Here is a 17,749-nt window from a genome sequence, read left to right on the forward strand (position 1 = left end):
AAAACTGTAAAAGCTCTAAAAAATGCTCGGTACTGATGCCAGCCATATTGCGAAAAACTAATTCACCATGCTCTTGAATGCAATCCCTCACAGCAGTGTGCAACAAGACCCAAGACGTGCCAGTCAAGAGTCTTGGGCTACTGCCTGAAGCGCAAGATTGTGCCTCCCGAAATCCAGACGCTCTTCGGCGCCCCGGGTCCTTCCTGGGGACATGTTCGCCGGGTTTGCATGATTATGAAATCGGAAGCCTGGAGGAGAGTCAGGCATTACTCGGACTGGCTAAAGGTGGTCATCTATGAAGGTTCGGACGAATGGCTTGCGGCCAAGCATCTTCAAGAATATCTGCGACTGTCTGCGCAAACGACTGAGTTTCTTTGGCAGAGGACGCGCCTCTCCCTTCAGGCGCCACGACGTCCATCATCTACGGAGAACACTGTCACTGTCCTGGGAAACGTTACACTCTCGGAGTCTGTCAAGCAAACTCTGCAGAAGGGGCCAAAGTACTGCTTCGAACCTCCGTCGGGCCGTTCGGAGCTTCTTGCCACGGTGCGACGCGTCGGTTCTCACCCCTCCGATCAGACGAGGGAACGCGTCGTGAGTGACAGCGTGGACTGCCTTCTACGGAATGTAAGTCGCCTTTCTTCTACAAAAGCCCCGATCAAGAAAACTGTCTCATACCTTAAGGAGCAAGGACTGTCTATCGTGGAAGCTGACAAGGAGGGGGGCTTCGTCGTCATGCCGCAAGGCATGTTTGAAGAAAAGGCCCGAGAAGCAGTGCTCAAGAATTTCAAACCTGTTGATTTCCGTGCTTCTACCCAGCGGAAACAAGCTGTCAAGCTGCTGAACAAGATGAATCTGGACGCTGTCAAAAACTCGGTGTAAAAAGCAGGCAGAGATTTTCTGGATATTTTCTTCACTGGCAAAACGCACAAGCTTGACTGCCCGCTACGTGCGATTGTGTCCGAGAGAGACAGTTGGCAACGTTCGGCTAGCTCCTTCCTAAAACGCCACCTCGACCAAGTTTTGGGTCGTGATCCGTTCCTCATCCGCAGCTCCAAGGACCTTGTGCTGGCTCTGGAATAGGGAATTCCCTCCGCTTACACAGCTATTTCCGTTGATGTACAAGATCTTTTCTATTCAGTACCGCATGAGGGGTTGTACACTGCTGTGAGGGATTGCATTCAAGAGCATGGTGAATTAGTTTTTCGCAATATGGCTGGCATCAGTACCGAGCATTTTTTAGAGCTTTTACAGTTTTACCTGAGTTCCACAGCCACTTTTTACGACGGACGATTTTATGTTCAAAAGTCCGGAATTTGCATTGGGTCTTCGGTTGCTCCAGTGCTGTGTGACATTTTTATGGCTTTTTTAGACAGACGCTTAGAAAAAGAGCTTTTAAACCACCCTGTATCACGTGTGTTTCGTTATGTCGATGACTTTTTAGTGAATCTAGACAATTCTTCTAACTATGACCTTGAAAGTGCTGTCACTAACATTCTTAACGCCTTCTCCTCTGAGGCGCAAGGCTTACTTTTTACTCATGAACTGACAAGGGACAACCGCATACAGTTTTTAGACTTAAATCTGCACTTCACTGATGCCCACGTTTTCTGGTCGTATAGCCCAAGGTCGAACAAGAGTCTACTACCCTATAAAAGCGCTCATTCTAAGCTAGTCAAACGTGGCATCATCATGTCTGCCTGCCTCTCTGCGCTGCAGAAATCCTGTACCCACACCATGTCATCCAGTTTTCACTGTCAAGTTGAGCGCCTTCTTTCCGCTGGCTATCCGCGTCATCTACTTCTTGGCACCTGCGAAAGTCTGCTTCAAAGGCTAAAATCTACACATGAAAAAGGTAAGGATGCTCGGATCCCCAGCCACCATTTGTCATGCCGTATTTTCATTGCCTTTCCCATAACATCAAGAAGTTAGCAGAAAGGTATGGGATACGCGTTGTTTCTTCGGCTCCCTGCAAGCTGAAAAAAGTGTGCCCTCTACTGGCTGGAACAAGAAAAGAACCCACCACTTGCAAGAAGAACCACCGGAACAAGTTTACAAAATGTGTTTCCGAAGTTGTTTATGAAATACCTTTGTCATGCGGTCGTTCCTACATAGGTCAGACTGGCCGTTGTTTTAATGAACGCGCTTAAGAGCACAGGCGATCCCTTAGCAGTGGCACTGGCAGCAATCTACCCCTGCACTGTAAGAGCGGCGACACCAAAAACTGTTCTCCTTACCTGGAAAAAACAAAGTTCCTTTCAAAGGCCAAAACAAAAACCGAAAGAGAAGTTATCGAGGCCTTTTTCATTTCTAAAAGGGGTGATAAGTGTGTTAGCGCCCCTTCTTTATCTCTTTCATGTCAGGAAATCAATTTCTTAGATGGACACATTTGAACTTTTCATGCGTCGTAATTCACACGTGGTCTTGTTTACTCTCTCATTGCCGTTCGTAGGTTGCTTCTGCTTGTCTCCTAGTTTGCTGTGATTGCCTTTATAAGCACCCTGCTTTTACAAAATAAAGTCAGTTGGAAGTCTGCGCTTTGTGTGTGTGTATTTGTGCGTTTCTTTTGTCCCGTCGTCTTCGCGCAGTTTTGTTTCGCTCTAACCATGAACCGACTAGCCCAACATCATGTCTTACTGATTTCACCTAAGGTGGTTTGCGACTGTACAAGTGAATTTTACCGAGCCGTAGCTTTGTTAGTCAATAAAAATATCCAGCACATGTGCGTACATATACACAGAGCAAGAGTAGAATTTACGGGAAGGTATAGGAGGTGCATCTTCATATATTCACAATTGGTGAAACAGATTAGACAGCTGCCGAAAATTTCGGCACGAACCGAATACAATCTACATTCAAGGACCTTGATAGAATATCTGACGAGAAAGCAGTGGCAATGGAATTACGCTTTAGCATGACTGTAGCGAGTATCCACCAGAAAAAAGTGTTGAAAGGCATCGAAGAAAGAGAGAAAGAAGGAAAAATTTCGGGTAAAAACTAGAGCGGACACATTGCGCAATCAAAGTGCTCTTGCTCCGACCATTCAGGAGGAAGGCTGCCGTTCACTATTGCAAATAACAGCAGTTCACTCTTACGCAACGTGTATTATTTCAAGCGTTTTCAATTTTCAAGTATATTGATTTCTTTAAACCAGCTTTGCATGCTTAAACCACGTTCCTCTCCTCGCGTTTGCGCCTTTCACAGAGAAAGACGGTGGAAGAAGTTCAGGCTCCTTGACCGAAGAAATGTTTGAAGAACGCTGAAAAACAAAATCTTAAGAAAAGGGTTCTCCTGCGACCGATGAAAGGAACTAAGAAGACACTGCGCACAAGCACTTATTCTTTAGTGCAGATGATGAAGCAATGCCTAAAATCTCGCAAATCTTCGTGCAAACACCTCTGGCGATGCACGCGCCCACGCGCACAGGCTATTTTGTATCAAGAGAAGCAGGTGCAAATAATTTATCAAAACATACGATGCAAAGAATGTTGACTGAGGGCATGGCAACGACCTCTCCTTTTCAGTTAAATTTAGAGAGTAGAACACGACACACCGGGATTCATTTTTCATGGCATGTTCTGAGTGAATAACTGGATTTAGAAATTTCGTATTTGTACACTTTCCTTGCTACTCTGATATGCATGAGTTCACGGATAGAAGGCTCTCAGCAGTACCTTTCATGGAAGTGGATGCTGCTGCAAGGAAAGTGCATCGACATTTTGCCTGTCATATATACTGCTTTTACGCTCAAAATATGTGTGTACGAAATGGAGGTGCAATGCACAGACTGAAAGGACATATTGATAGAAAAAATTTTCCTTAAAGATTTCTGCGCAAAAAATGTCTTAATGATAAGTCTCAAAGAGGTGCCACATGTTAACCTAATGCACCATGGGGTTCGTTATTGTCACCAGTAATTATGCCTACTATCTCTACGTAACTGGTCTGACGGATCAGGTGGAATTAACCGAGCACGTCGCACGGTTATCCCTGCTGGATGGGAACCCGACAGCCTTCATTTTTCTGCGAACATAGGTTACCTTAAGTTATGGAAAACAAAACTGTTCCTGGAACCATCTTTGACAAAGCCTCAAATAAAGTCCCCTAATACGTCTTCAGGCATATTATTTACCAACTTTGAGCTTTTCTGACTTGGAAATAAGCGTACCTTTCCCGAAAGTGCTTGGTAATTAAATGTGCCGAGTTATTCCGTCACTGAGCATCTTTGAGCAGGATTCATGCGGAGCACTGCTACAAGCGCACTTGTCACGGTTGTTACGACCAAACTTGAGACCCGCGATAATCACGGTGGCGGATTCAGCAGCGGAAATTTCGATATGTCGTTTGACCTCACCAAAAAGGATGACTAGCTGGAAAGTGGCCGGTGGAGCTCTTCCCACGCTTGGCTCGGTGCGAACGACCTTCCCTTCTAGAAGCGACCGACGATGGACCGACGACAAGGGAAGAAAGGATCCACCTCACCTGAGAGGAACCGGAACAAATCGGAGGAAGCCGGCGCAGATGCAGCCGCGGCGCCAGCATGTCTACGCCACACCTGTATTCGACAGACACGTGCTGCTTGCAGTGATATTGCACCGCAGTGCGAAGGAGTTGCGGACTTGCATTTCCTCCTCGCCAGTTCCCACGCGTGGACTCTGCACCAGGTGCCTCCGTGCTGTGCTGTACTGTGCCGATCTGTGTGTCGTGTTGAATTGCCGCCTGGTAAAGGGGCGGAGCCTTAGGGTATATAACCGGCGCCCTAAGTGAAAACGGATACTCTGGGCCTTGGGTAAAAGGCTCATCCAGTCGCTCGACGTCATGAAGTCTTAATTTTTGTTTCTTTGCTCTGTTCTTCATTATGTAAATAAGTGTCTTAAAAAAAATGCCATAAAACCTGCTTGTTTTCGTATCCCCAACCTTCGACGCTTCAGACAGTTCCTCATCATGGACGAGCCCCCAGGGAGACACAACTGGCCACGCTACCCGACTTATAACACGGTCTACGCCGTGCTCAGCCCGCTGGCTCCGGGCATCGCTTATGAACACGAAGTGTAGGCAGGTCTCATCTGACGCTTTCCCTGTGAATTTTTATTCACTTTTTGCATGTTTATTGTTGCTTGTGATCGCACATATATACAGGCACAATGCGTAGAACGTAGAGAAATGGAAAATGACTGAAGTAAACAGTGACAGATCAAGCGCTTCAAAGCGTGCTGGTCATCCAACTGTTCTGACACCAGCCAGACACCCAAAGTAGGAGGAGGAAAGGGGAGAAGGGAAGAGGGGAGATTAGAGGGCACAGTACTCCAGACTCACAGGGGGTAGTGGGCGGTTGGGGAAAAAGGAATCAAACATGCCAAAGGGATGCAGGCGAGCTGGATGTGAATATTGAAGAGGAAATGAGCTTAGTTGACGGTATGATTTCGTAAGTGTTGAAAGGAGGCACGGAGCTCTGTATATTGTGCTTGATAGTGCGTTTGTAGCACACCGCTTCATAATATTTAGGAGGGTATGACCAGGGGATCACAGATACCCGGATGAGAGTTTCTGATCCGAGCATGGCCAGTGATCTACCTGCGAGTGTAGCAAAGGAGTGGGTATAATGGCCTTTAGTGACGTCATTGTGGAGGTCGGCAGAGATTGTGTGGTTCTGATGGGACTGAATGACATGAATGGGGTCCGTATATGTTGTTATAGTGAAGTGGGGCCAACTAAAAGAATAAGAGGACGGTGTGCACAATAGGGAGAATTTCCAGTGTCGAAACGGCAGATGGACTGCACGTACGGGAGGTGTTTAAATGCGGCGAAGGGTGTATGATGCGATAACCACATAGAGCCTTCGTCTAGTTGTGGGATGAAGTGTGATAGGGTTATACATGCCTTAGGTCACAGCGCTGAGTCCGTGTGTGTCCGATACGCCACGTCAGCGTACACCACCGCCTTCTTGTGGGACGAAGGAGTGTGATAGGGTTGCACATGGCATACGTCACAGCGCTCAGTCCGTGTGTGTCGAAGACCACCGCGTCAGCGTACACCACCGCCTGGTTGTGGGACGAAGGAGTGTGATAGGGTTGCACATGGCATACGTCACAGCGCTCAGTCCGTGTTTGTCGAAGACCACCGCGTCAGCGTACACCACCGCCTGGTTGTGGGACGAAGGAGTGTGATAGAGTTGCAGATGGCATACACCACTGCGCTGAGTCTGTGTGTGTCCAAGAGGGCCGCGTTGCCGTACGCCACCGTCAGTTTCTGGGACGAAGGAGTGCGATGTGTGGTCCACACGAGCCTGCTGCCTTCGTACATTCCTGGAATTATGCGAAGGGCGAGAGGGGCGAACCACAGGTTAAACGAGAGGGGGGGGGGGAGGGGTTGTAGAAAGGAGGGGAACAGAGAGATCGATACAGGAAAGATTTGATTGATAAAGTTGTTAGGGACTTGAAGAGTGCCAGATAACCGCGCACTTTAACGAACTCGGTGTAAGTCAAAGACGGAGTTAAGAGGAAGGAAGATGTCAGTGTAGCATAGTTTGATGTTTTAGGTAGGAAAGCAGGTAGTGAGGATGAGGTAAACGCAGATATCTTGAAGGCTGGAAGGGAGATTTTGCTAGAGAAACTAGCCACCCTGTATACGCAATGCCATATCACCTCGACTGCACCAGAAGCTTGGAAGAACGCTAAAATTACCTTAGTTCATAAGAAAGGAGACGTCAAGGACTTGAAAAATTACTGACCGATCATGTTGCTGTCCGTTGCCTACGAAGTATTTGCTAAGGTAATAACAAATAGAATCAGGACCACTTCCGACTTCAATCAACCAAATGATCAGGTGGGCTTTCGTAAAGGATACTTTACAATAGACCATATTCACATTATGAACGAGGTGAGAGAAAATGCGCGGAATATAACCAACCCCAATATATAGCGTTCATTGATTACAACATATCAATTTACTCAGTCGAAACCTCAGCAGTCATGTAGGCATTGCGGAATCAGGGTGTAGAAGAGCCTTTTGTGAAAATACTGGATGGTGTGTATAACTACTGCTCAGCTACCGTAGTCTTTCATAAAGTCAGCAATAAAATTAGAATAAACAAGGGTGTCAGGTAGGGAGGCACGATCTGGCCAATGCATTCAGCGCCTGTTTACAGGAGGTGTTCCTAGGCCTGAACTGTGAAAAGTTGGGCATAAAAGTTAATGGAAAATACATAAGTAATTTGCGATACGCTGATGACATTGCCTTGCTAAGTCACTCAGTAGATGAGCTGCAAATAATGACAAATGAGAAAGACAGGCAGAGCAGAGAATACGTCTACTTAGGGCAGGTAGTGGCTGCTTATCCGGATAATGAGAGGGAAATAACTAGAAGAATGACAATTAGGTAGAGCACATATGCCAGGCTCTCTCAGATCATGAATGGCAGAATAGCAATACCCCTCAAGAGGAAAGTATACAACAACTGTATCTAACCAGTACACACCCATGGGGCAGAAACGAAGAAAGTGAAGGCGAATGAAAAGGGTTCAGCTGAAGTTAATGACAACGCAGCGAACTATGGAAAGAAAATGATAGCTGCAACGTTAAGATAACAGAGGCGGGCAGAGTGGGTGAGCGAATAACCGCTGGTTAATGAATTCCTAGTCGAAATCAAGAGGAAGAAATGGGCTTGGGCAGGGCATGTAATAGGAAGGCAAGACAGTCTCCGGTCCTTAAGGGTAATGAAGTGTATTCCAAGAGAAGGCAAGCTTAGCAGTGGTCGGTAGAAAGTTAGGTGGGCGGATTAGATTGAGAAGTTTGTAGGGATGCGGTGGCCGCAGCTGGCAAAATACAGGGCTATTTGTAAAGGCATTAGAGATGCTTTTCCTTAGAAAAGGAGGAGTACGGGACTAACCCTGTACTTTTAACCTGTAGTTAGCGCAATCGGGCTGATGATGATGAGAGATGGAGGGAAGTTTTGTGTAAAATGTTAAAGGTGCACTGAAGAGGAATCTGAACTCGTCTTTTTGCCGCGGGAACTCGATCTACATGTTCCGAGCATTCTTGGAAACTTCGACTTATTGCCCTGCGTGGCCGATTTCCTTAATTAAATCGGATTAACGTCCGGCTCCCGCCTTTATTTTTTGAATTCTCACCGTATGGTGGGCGGAGTCGACCAACGCGTGGAGTGCCTTTCAACCAGCTCCGTGGAGGCTTTTCTTTCGCTTTATTTTGTTTTTTTTTAGGTTTTCGTGAATAAATAGTTTCATTCGCAGATAATATAGCCGAAAAATAAGCCCGCAGAAATGAAAATACGTGCGGACTATTTGCTTCTACGGATTACTGCGTATTACTCCGCCGATGGCAGAGCGGCAAGCCGCTCTGGCAGAGCGGCAAGACGAGTTCCCAGACAGGCCAGACGCCATGAGGGTTCAGGCACAACAGCATCCCCGCCGCCAGACAATGCGCCACGAAGACGAGCTGCTTCCGCGTGGCTCGGATGCGGGGCGCGCTCGAACACCAGGCTCCTCCCAGTTCCCGTCCGGTGTTCAACCGCAGGTGGCTCCATGCTCCTTTCCGTGAACAGGCCCCGCTCGCAGGACAGGATCGCTGTGCCTCCGCCTTGTCGCCCAGGTGTCTGGACCAGCTTCGCTCGGTCCTCCGGAAGAACTTGCTGCTCGGCACCGGTCGTGCATGACTCTGCACCTTGCGAGGAATCGACCGACAACAGGCAACACACAACACGAGCAAGTGCCCTCTGCCACCCTTCAAACTGCCAGACTTTAATGCCACAAAACTCGGCTGGGTACATTTATGCCCCCCTTTTTTTCCCTCTTCAACAAGAGACACATGTAGGACACAAGAACTCTAAAGTAATTAACTCAAAGTGCCAAACGCATGTAACACGCGATATAAATGAATCGACAATAAATTTGGCTCTCTTGAGATCACTTGGGCAAGATAACCATCGGCTGAGGTCACCGATGAGGACATCAATTTTGCCCCAATTTACTAGCGGACTTGACAACCGTTCATGAAGCGACAAAAGTGTCACGAAGAGGTCTAAGGTAGCCTGGCCCAGAGCGCACGGCTTAGTGCGTCTGCATTCGCGTTTAACTTGCCCTTCTTATAACGAACGACAAGATTGTGCTGCTGGAGTGTCATACTCCACCTCAGCAGCCGGCCGCTCTTAGACGACATATTATTTAACCAAGTTAATGGGCAGTGGTCAGTTTCTACAACGAACTTGGAACCGGCGACGTAGCAGGCAAGCTTCTGAACGGCCCATACAAGGCCGGCGCATTCTTTTTCAGGTGTACTGTACGCCTCTTCTCGGCATGTCAACTTATGGCTTAAGTACAAAACTGGCCTTTCATTGCCGTTATCATCCTCTTGGCATAGGACAGCTCCCATTCCCCGATCTTTTGCATCACACTGAATTATGAAGCCTTTTGAAAAATCAGGCGCCATTAGAACTGGCTGCTCGCTCAAGGCTTGTTTCAGCATTTGAAACGCGTTCTCTTTCTTTTGGCCCATCTCACCTTCACGGGCTCTGACTTTCGAAGCGCGTCTGTGAGAGGACTGGCGAGCGCCGCGTAATCTTTCACATAATGCTGGTAATATCCAGCCAAGCCTAGAGAGCTCCTTATCTCGGTCTTAGTGGTTGGCCAGGGGTAGTTTACGACAGCGGCTACTTTGATTTCTGACGGTCTACGCCGGCCGCGCCCCACCACATGCCCTAGGTAAGTCACTTCGGCGCAACCTAGATGACATTTAGCAGGTTTGACTGTAAGGTCTGCATCTTTCAGCCTGCTCAGCACGACCCGTAAGTGATCTACATGTTCTTCCCATGTATTAGACAAGATGGCGACATCGTCGAGATACGGGAGTGCGTACTCGGAGAGACCATGGAGCACTTGGTCCATTAGATTGGAGAAGGAATATGGCGCGTTTTTAAGTCCGAAACTCAACATTACTGGGCGGAACGTCCCGAATGGGGAAATGAACGCGGCGTAGCGGCTGGCGCGCTCTGTAAGGGGGACTTGCCAATAGCCTCGCACGAGGTCTAGCGTGGATATGTAATTCGACTTTGACACTGTCTCCACCCTTTCCTCAAGGTTTGGTATCGGGTAGGTCTGATCCCGGGTAACCGCGTTTAGTCGCCGGTAATCTATGCACGGTCTGGGATCTTTCCTGGTACTTGGACTAGTATCAAGGGCGATGTGTAATCGCTCTCACCCGGTACTATGACTCCCAGGTCACCCATTCGCTTGATCTCACCTGCTATGATTTCTTTCCGTATGGGAGAACAGCGATATGGCTTACTACGGATCGGTTCTTCACACGTTAGCTCGATATCGTGCGCAATTAGCGTCGTCTTTCCGGGACGATCCGAAAAGACCTTTTCGAACTCAGAAATAATCCTTCTTAAGACTTCCTTCTGGGCTTGGCTTAGACGTGGTTCTAAGTTGACCTGTTCTAACAGTTCATCCGAACCGCATCCCTTCATGTCCGCAGAGGTCAGAATTTCTGCACCTTTCTCTTCCGAACCATTCAAAATCACATTCACAACAGCGTGCCGCTGAATGTACGGTTTCATCAGATTACTATGATAGATTTTGTTATGCCGTCTACCTAGTCTAACTTCGTAGTTGGTATCAGAAAGTTTCGATACTGCGTTCGCTGGCCCCTCCCACTGGACCTCAAGCTTATTTTTCTTAGACGGTCGCAGTATCATTACTTGGCTGCCCACTTCGAAAGTACGCTTCTTTGCTGACTTGTCGTAGTACTCTTTCGACAATTCTTGTGCAGCCTTCATATGGCTCTCGACAAGATCTTTCGTTTTTTAATCCTTTGAAGTAGGTTAAGGACGTACGTGACCACGTTTGGGTCTTCCTCATCGCCTTCCCAAGACTCTCGCAGCATGCGCAGCGGTGTTCTTAAGCTCCGGCCGTATACAAGCTCCGCAGGGCTGAAGCCTGTGCTCTCATGGGGAGCGGACCGTAAAGCGAACATAGCTGCAGGCACGCAGGCTTCCCAGTTGCGTTCGCGCTCAAAGCAAAGGGCCCGCAATATTCTTTTAAGCACAGAGTGCATTCGCTCTACTGGGTTGGATTGCGGGTGATTGATCGAGCTGTGTACGACCTTGATACCGCACCTTTCGAAAAAAGTAGAGGTTAGGCAGCAGGTAAAGACACTGCCGTTGTCACACTGAATTTCCGAAGGAAATCCGACACGAACGAAAATTGAGAGAAGGGCGTCCACAACCTGAGGAGAATTGAGCTCCTTGAGTTGGTTGGTTTGGTTTATGGGGTTTAACGTCCCAAAGCGACTAAGGCTATGAGAGACGCCGTAGTGGAGGGCTCCGGAATTTTCGACCACCTGGGGTTCTTTAACGTGCACTGACATCGCACAGTACACGGGCCTCGAATTTCTCCTCCAAAGAAATTCAACCGCCGCGGCCGGGATCGAACCCGCGTCTTTCGGGCTAGCAGCCGAGCACCATAGCCACTGAGCCACCGCGGCGGCGCTCCTTGAGTGGTATCGCTTCAGGGAACTTTGTCGCGACACACAGAGCAGTCAGAATGTACCGAGAACCGTTCTTGGACTCGGGCAGTGGCCCTACAATGTCAATTACCAACCGGCGGAAGGGTTCAGTTAGGATTGGCGCCAGCTTCATGGGCGCCTTCCACTTGTCGGTAGGCTTGCCTACTCTCTGGCATGTGTCGCAGGAGCGCACAAAGCTTTCAATCTCCTTCCAGCAATGAAGCCAGCAATACTCTTGGGCGAGCCTAGCTTTGGTCTTTTTCAAGCCGAGGTGCCCTGCCCCCGCATTTTCATGCGCAATGTTCAATAGATGACGGCGATACTTTTGTGGGATCAAAAGCTGTTCGTACTTATGACCACGGGCGTCAGTGTAACTGCGGTACCACAAGCCGGATTTCTCATGAAATGAAACATTCTTTTTCTTTGTTCCCAGTTTAGCGTTATCCAGCAAAGCTTTTATCGAGCTATCTCCCTGCTGTTCCCGAACTAGCGTAGCTCTGTCAACCTGTGTTAGCTCGTGCCAACTGTCAGAAACTGGGGTCAATGTTGAGTTTGCATCGCTCAGCGGTGGCACTGTTACCTTCTCGTTGCCACTAGAGGTGAAGATGTTTTCCGTTACGTCAACAGCGAGCTCTCTGCTTCCCCGAGAGTCCTCCACCTGAGGATCTACCGACATCGTACCCAAGCTACAATGCTCATCCGCCTTCCCGAGCGGTGTTTCTCTCTCCGGTGCAAGGTCCAGTTTCTGCGAAAGCTTCCGCGCTTGAGAACGCGTAAGGGCCATGCATGCCATACTGGCAAAGAACGATTTGCCTCTATCCTTCAGAAGCTGCTCTCAGCTGTTCGAAAAGAGGTAAGGAAAATGCTCAGGGAGGGCGGCAGACACGGCCGCCTCGGTGTTAAGCTGACCAAAAGGACCCTCAACGATCACTGTAGCGATCGGTAAGCAAGCACATTGCTCCTCGGTAACTTGCCTTATCCACGCGCATTCTCCTGTAAAGTCATTCGGAGAAACTAAAGACGGGTGGAAAATGTCCATAGTTGCCGCCGAGTCTCGAAGAGCTCTGCACTTCTTACCGTTCACACTAATCTCCTGCATATAGGGTTCCAACAACCGCATATTCTTGTCTGTTTCCCGAATCGTTGCAAAAGCAACCCTTTGCCTACAGTTTGCCGCGATATGCCCTTCCTTTTTGCAGTGGTAGCATGTCAAAGGCCTCCGTGACTCAAATGCGCGCGCGGCATCAGCGCGCTGCCTAGGAGCATCGTCAGATTTCCTTAACTCCTTTTGTTCTTCGCCCACCGCCTCCTTTAAAGCAGACACATCTTTTCGATAATCGCGACGCGCGAACTGTTTCTTTCCATCAGGCTTCCTTGGAGAAGCGTCCTTTATTTCCGCTTTTTCGATGCGTAATGGCCTGCTGGGCAGGTTTCGGCGAGTATAGTACTCCTCAGCCAGCTCGGCCGCCTTATTGAGCTTAACCTCAGTAAGCCTACCCTGCAGCCACAGCCTTACATCATCCTGGATGCAGTGATAGAATTTCTCTAGCGCAATGCATTCTACCACCTTATCTCGATCGTCATATACTTCCTCGCCCTTGAGCCATTCAACTAGATCGGCTTTCAGCTTAAACGCAAAGTCAATGTGCGACTCACTGCCTTTTTTTTGCGTATCGGAACCTTTGCGGGAACGCCTCAGGCGACAGCTTATATTTCCTCAACAGGGCCTCTTTGACCTCTTCGTAGCTCTCGAACGCCTCCTTCGACAAACACGTTATCACCTCAGACGCTTCCCCAGGAAGCAGAGCTAGCAAATTCTGTGCCCAGAGTGCCCGTTCAAGGACATTTCTCTCGCAGACATGCTCAAATTTTACAAGATATTTTGCCATGTCCTCACCGATTACGAACGGTGGCAGTTGGTCTCGGATTTTTTGACCGTTAGCCTGCACCGTCGTTGATGATACGCTAGACGCCGTCGAGCTTCGCCGCAGCTCCAACTCTTTCATTTTTCTCTCGTGTTCCCTATTCTCTTGGCGTTCCTTTCTATCTGCGTCTTCGCGCTCACGGCGTTCCTTGATCTCATCCCAAGCCTCGTTGGCTTCCTCAGCCGTTACTTCCTGAGCCCGCATGACCTCAAGAATTGCATGCTTTCGTTTTGCGGGCCCCAAATCGATGCCCAGCTCTTTACAAATTTCGATGAGTTCCTTCCCTTTAAAGTTCTCCATCGCACACAATAGCCTCTTGCTGTTCGCCCTTTGCTTAGAATTCCCTTGCCGTTATCTACTACAGCACTACTAGTATGAAACGCGCAAGCAATTCTTTACAACAAAGCCTTGTTAACTCCCTCTTGTGCTAAACACTGCCCTACTCTAAACTACAATCACGTGTGCTAGAGCAGTCTGGCGAATTGAGGGTAAAACATCAGGCACTCACCGCGCCGAGGTAGCTGACGCCGGTCGATCACACCGCTGCCATCCACTGTTGCGCCTGAGGGGCACCCCACCGCTGCCACCACTGTTAGGATTTGAGGATCCCACCGCTGCCACCACTGTTACGACTTGGTGCGTCTCAGTCTGCTGCCTCTGTTCAGCAGACCTAAGTGAGGAACGGTCGATGCGACGGTTAGTGAACTGACGTTTCTGTACAATATTTACAAGGCTTTTTACATTAATGTACAAGGGCCGTGAGCACAACGGGCTAGGACGAGGCCCTGCGGAGAGCGTCTCTCTGGCACGATGGCGTGTCTGCTGCCCGTCTGCTCCCGCGTCTCAGTGCGGCTCTCCTCTTATAGCCGCCGTAGACCGTTGCGTTCCTCTGCACCCGGCGTTCCTCTTCTCCGATAAGGTCACGCCACAGGCCACCGCTCGGATTGGCTCGATCCGACGCTAGTGAGGAGGAGGAGGAGGAGGAAGGGTCAGCCGGCCAGCCAGGATGACGCCGTGCCATGGCGGCGAGTCCGTGCCTGTTTTGCGCGACGGCGGGCGCACAGCTCCGGCTCCCAGACAGGCCAGACGCCATGAGGGTTCAGGCACAACAAGATGCGAAGAAACATCAGCCAATTTTGGTACTAATATGATAAATTTTGAATGCATGAAAGAGTCGCAATGTTTCTCTTCGCTCTTAAGACTTTACACGATGAGCACTACTGGCATTTCGATATTTTATGTTCTGGTTGAGGCACAGACATCCAGCAATAAAAGGATATATTTTTTCCGGAGAAATTTTCGACCGCCTTTGCGAAACAGGATATCGTGCACGCGTGGCTCATCAAAACATATGTAAAACAAAGCTTAGCGAGATTTCTCTTTACAGGTTCTCAGTGCAGAGATAAAAACGATAAAAGCGGGTCATTTCCTCTTGGCTCGTAGTTTCAGTGCCAGCATGTGTGCTCTGCTATGAATAAAATTCTTAGACTTCAAAAAAAAAAACCGTTATGACGAATTTTGGGGAATCTCATCGCTAGTTAAAGGCAGTCTTGAAGCTTTCTCCGAACTACTGAATAAAATTTAACACTGCTTCGTTCAAATGGGGGGCTAGTAGTCACAGAGAACTATAGTCGGATACAGCTTAAGTCTGCAGTGAAGCTCCGCCCACATTCGGCCTCGGCGCACAGAATTCCTCCACGACGAAAAAGTAGTTAACTGCTTAAACGTTTCTTGTTACCTAAACAAGCAGCTTATCACAAGGAAAAAAATACGAGCTCTAGAATTTTAATGCGCGGATTGTTTGATATAGTCAAACATTAAAAAGCTAATTTCGTTTAGTGTTGCGATTGACCAGCGGAGTAATACAGGACGCCGCGAACCGCGGCCCAGTGTTAGCAACTGCTGTTTTTTTAAGTTGTATCCTACTATAGATAATCACCAACGAGTCCAAATACCTTACACACATAGGATCTTGCGGGTTCACTACCTGAATGCAATTTCTTGAGCCCAAAAATAAGTGACGGAACACAGACGCGAGGCAAGACCAAAGACACCAGCTCTTGGAATGTTTAAATTTTCGTCGCACTTAGTAAAGTTGACCTGAAAGCATAAGCACAGCAGTGCGACAAAAACCTTTAAGACAAACCTCATAGACGCCTTGGAAAGCTACAGCCGTGTACAGGTCGATGCAGTTGTCGACACATTCTATTAGTTCATCTTGATGAACTGAGACTGAGCTTTAATACCAACTTCACTTGACACGAAACAAGTGCTGGAATTGTGGTTAAAAAGCCGTTTTACCTTTTCTAATAACTTTATTTTATGAACGATCGCAAATGTTCAGCGCACTCAGTTGCTGTTGCAGAAATAGGACGATATGTGTGTGGCAACTTTCGTTCTTCGAAATAAAAGCCCTCAAAAGCGGTAACCTTTAATCGTTTTATCAACAAAGAAAACGTCAGACAACCTTTATTGCATGAGCCGATTGCCCGGAAAAGTTGGTGTAGCCTTGGATTATGGCAGTTTAGAAATTCTTGTTTGCTTTGAGCAGATTTGCTGTGTCCTGACGCTCCAAAACACAATTCATTGCCTCCAATGGTTTTCATTGCTACGCATTTTTTTAGAAGACGAGAGCACTCCTTATTTCTCTGAGAGTAAGACGGACAACGACTTTTCTATCAAGTATGACACCGTTTGGACCTTAGGCAAGTTCCTTGTGCGGGCTCAAAACGTGATAGCCTGTGCACGCTCTCTGAAACGCTCCTGTATCATTCTGGTCCCGGTGAGGTCGATGCGACGTGCCGAACCTTGCCAAACATTTCCGGGACGGTCTTGTTCCGAGAAGAGCAAAATATTTGTTCCTTTACTCAGCAGCTCTGAGGCAGTACGGGGCAGCGGCTATAACTTGATGATATGCAGCTCGTTTTGAAGGACGTGCGCCTTTACATCTCTGTTCCTGGGTAGGTAAATACAATTTCGCTGCACTCCAGCATTCCAGATGACCTCGCCTATCTGGTCAACGGTGACCTACACCGCCAAGCAAAGATCCGCTCCTTTTGGCGACCTGGAGTCGCACCGGCGACAAGTATGCGGACTGTTGCGTTGCAAGACACTGCTGGCCTGTGGGCCCGCGAGCTCCGGAAACTGTTTGTGCCGCGAGCGTTCCGACCTATACTCGGCGCCGCAGGGTGCCGACGTGGCCAAGGAATCCCCCTTCGTCGCAGCGCAGCGTGAAGGCCTGGCGTGAAGACAACCTCTCAAAGGCAACCTCAACGATGTGGGATCACCGGACTTGGCAGTTCCTTTCTTCAGAAGACACGGTGGCCATCAAGGGCTCCTGGTTGGATGAGTGCTGAAGTGACTACGTATTGTCAGATGATCTAGAACTGGTTTCTATCTGAGGAATCAACTGCATCTATTCACCGCTGGGAGATTTTGTAGTCGGCTCTCGCCAACCATGAATATAAAGAGTCTGAGTAAAGACCGATTTTCTAACCTTCACCGAGTCCAAAGGCCGTACCTCGCAACAAGACACAGTCTCTACAAAAGCAGGTTTGACGGCACCACGGCACCACTCTACTATCGCTGTCTTACAGGATAGGCGTCCATGACCAACCATTGGCATGAAGAGTCAAATAACGCCAAAACTGAAAAGGGATAAAAACATTTCGCGAAGGCGGAAAGACAACGTCCTTGTCTTAGTGATGGCGTTATCAATAAAGAAAATACCACCGTATGATGTACAATAAGACAGAGAAAAGAGCCACTATAAATGAAGCTTGCTATGATAGATGTCTGGGCTTGCGGGTTCATGGTAAAGGGAACAACGCTGAAGAGTCACGGATGGGAAGAGAAGGACATGGGACAAGAGAGTTGACTTTGAAAAGGGTTTATCTACAAGCATGACAAGCATGTATACGTGCGCAACTTGGGAAACAACAAGCAAGAGCCGCGTTTTCATAGCGGGAACGAAGGTATGTGAAGATAAAAAAAAACAAGCCACGGCCATGAATTTTTTAAAAGAACGCGCTATTCCTTCGTGAGAGGGTCAGAAGCGGTGCTAATGCAATGACCATGGTTGCTGTCGTGTTGCTTCTTGTCGGTTTTCTTTCTTCCTCTGCGTGCTTACTGCGCTGTTTTGTTGGCCATGAACGACTAACCCCTCCAAGCAAACTCCCTTGGAAAGTCCTTCAGTGTGTAACTTGGGAAGCTTTGTGGATTATTGCAACGAGCATTAAGCGCTTATCGTACTGCGCATATAACAGTAATCCTGATAATCTTGTCATACTGTTCTGTCTTCCTACG

The 17,749-nt window shown here is 48.3% G+C and overlaps 1 pseudogene; it reads right to left on the reverse strand.

Moving 5' to 3' along the window:
- Positions 1-10,143: 10,143 nt before the first annotated feature.
- On the reverse strand, positions 10,144-13,744 carry LOC149360722 (uncharacterized; annotated as a pseudogene).
- Between the last annotated feature and the right edge of the window lie 4,005 nt (positions 13,745-17,749).

The sequence above is a fragment of the Amblyomma mixtum genome, chromosome 2, assembly GCF_055824585.1.
Source record: "Amblyomma mixtum isolate Tamu chromosome 2, ASM5582458v1, whole genome shotgun sequence".
NCBI classification, from domain to species: Eukaryota; Metazoa; Arthropoda; class Arachnida; order Ixodida; family Ixodidae; genus Amblyomma; species Amblyomma mixtum.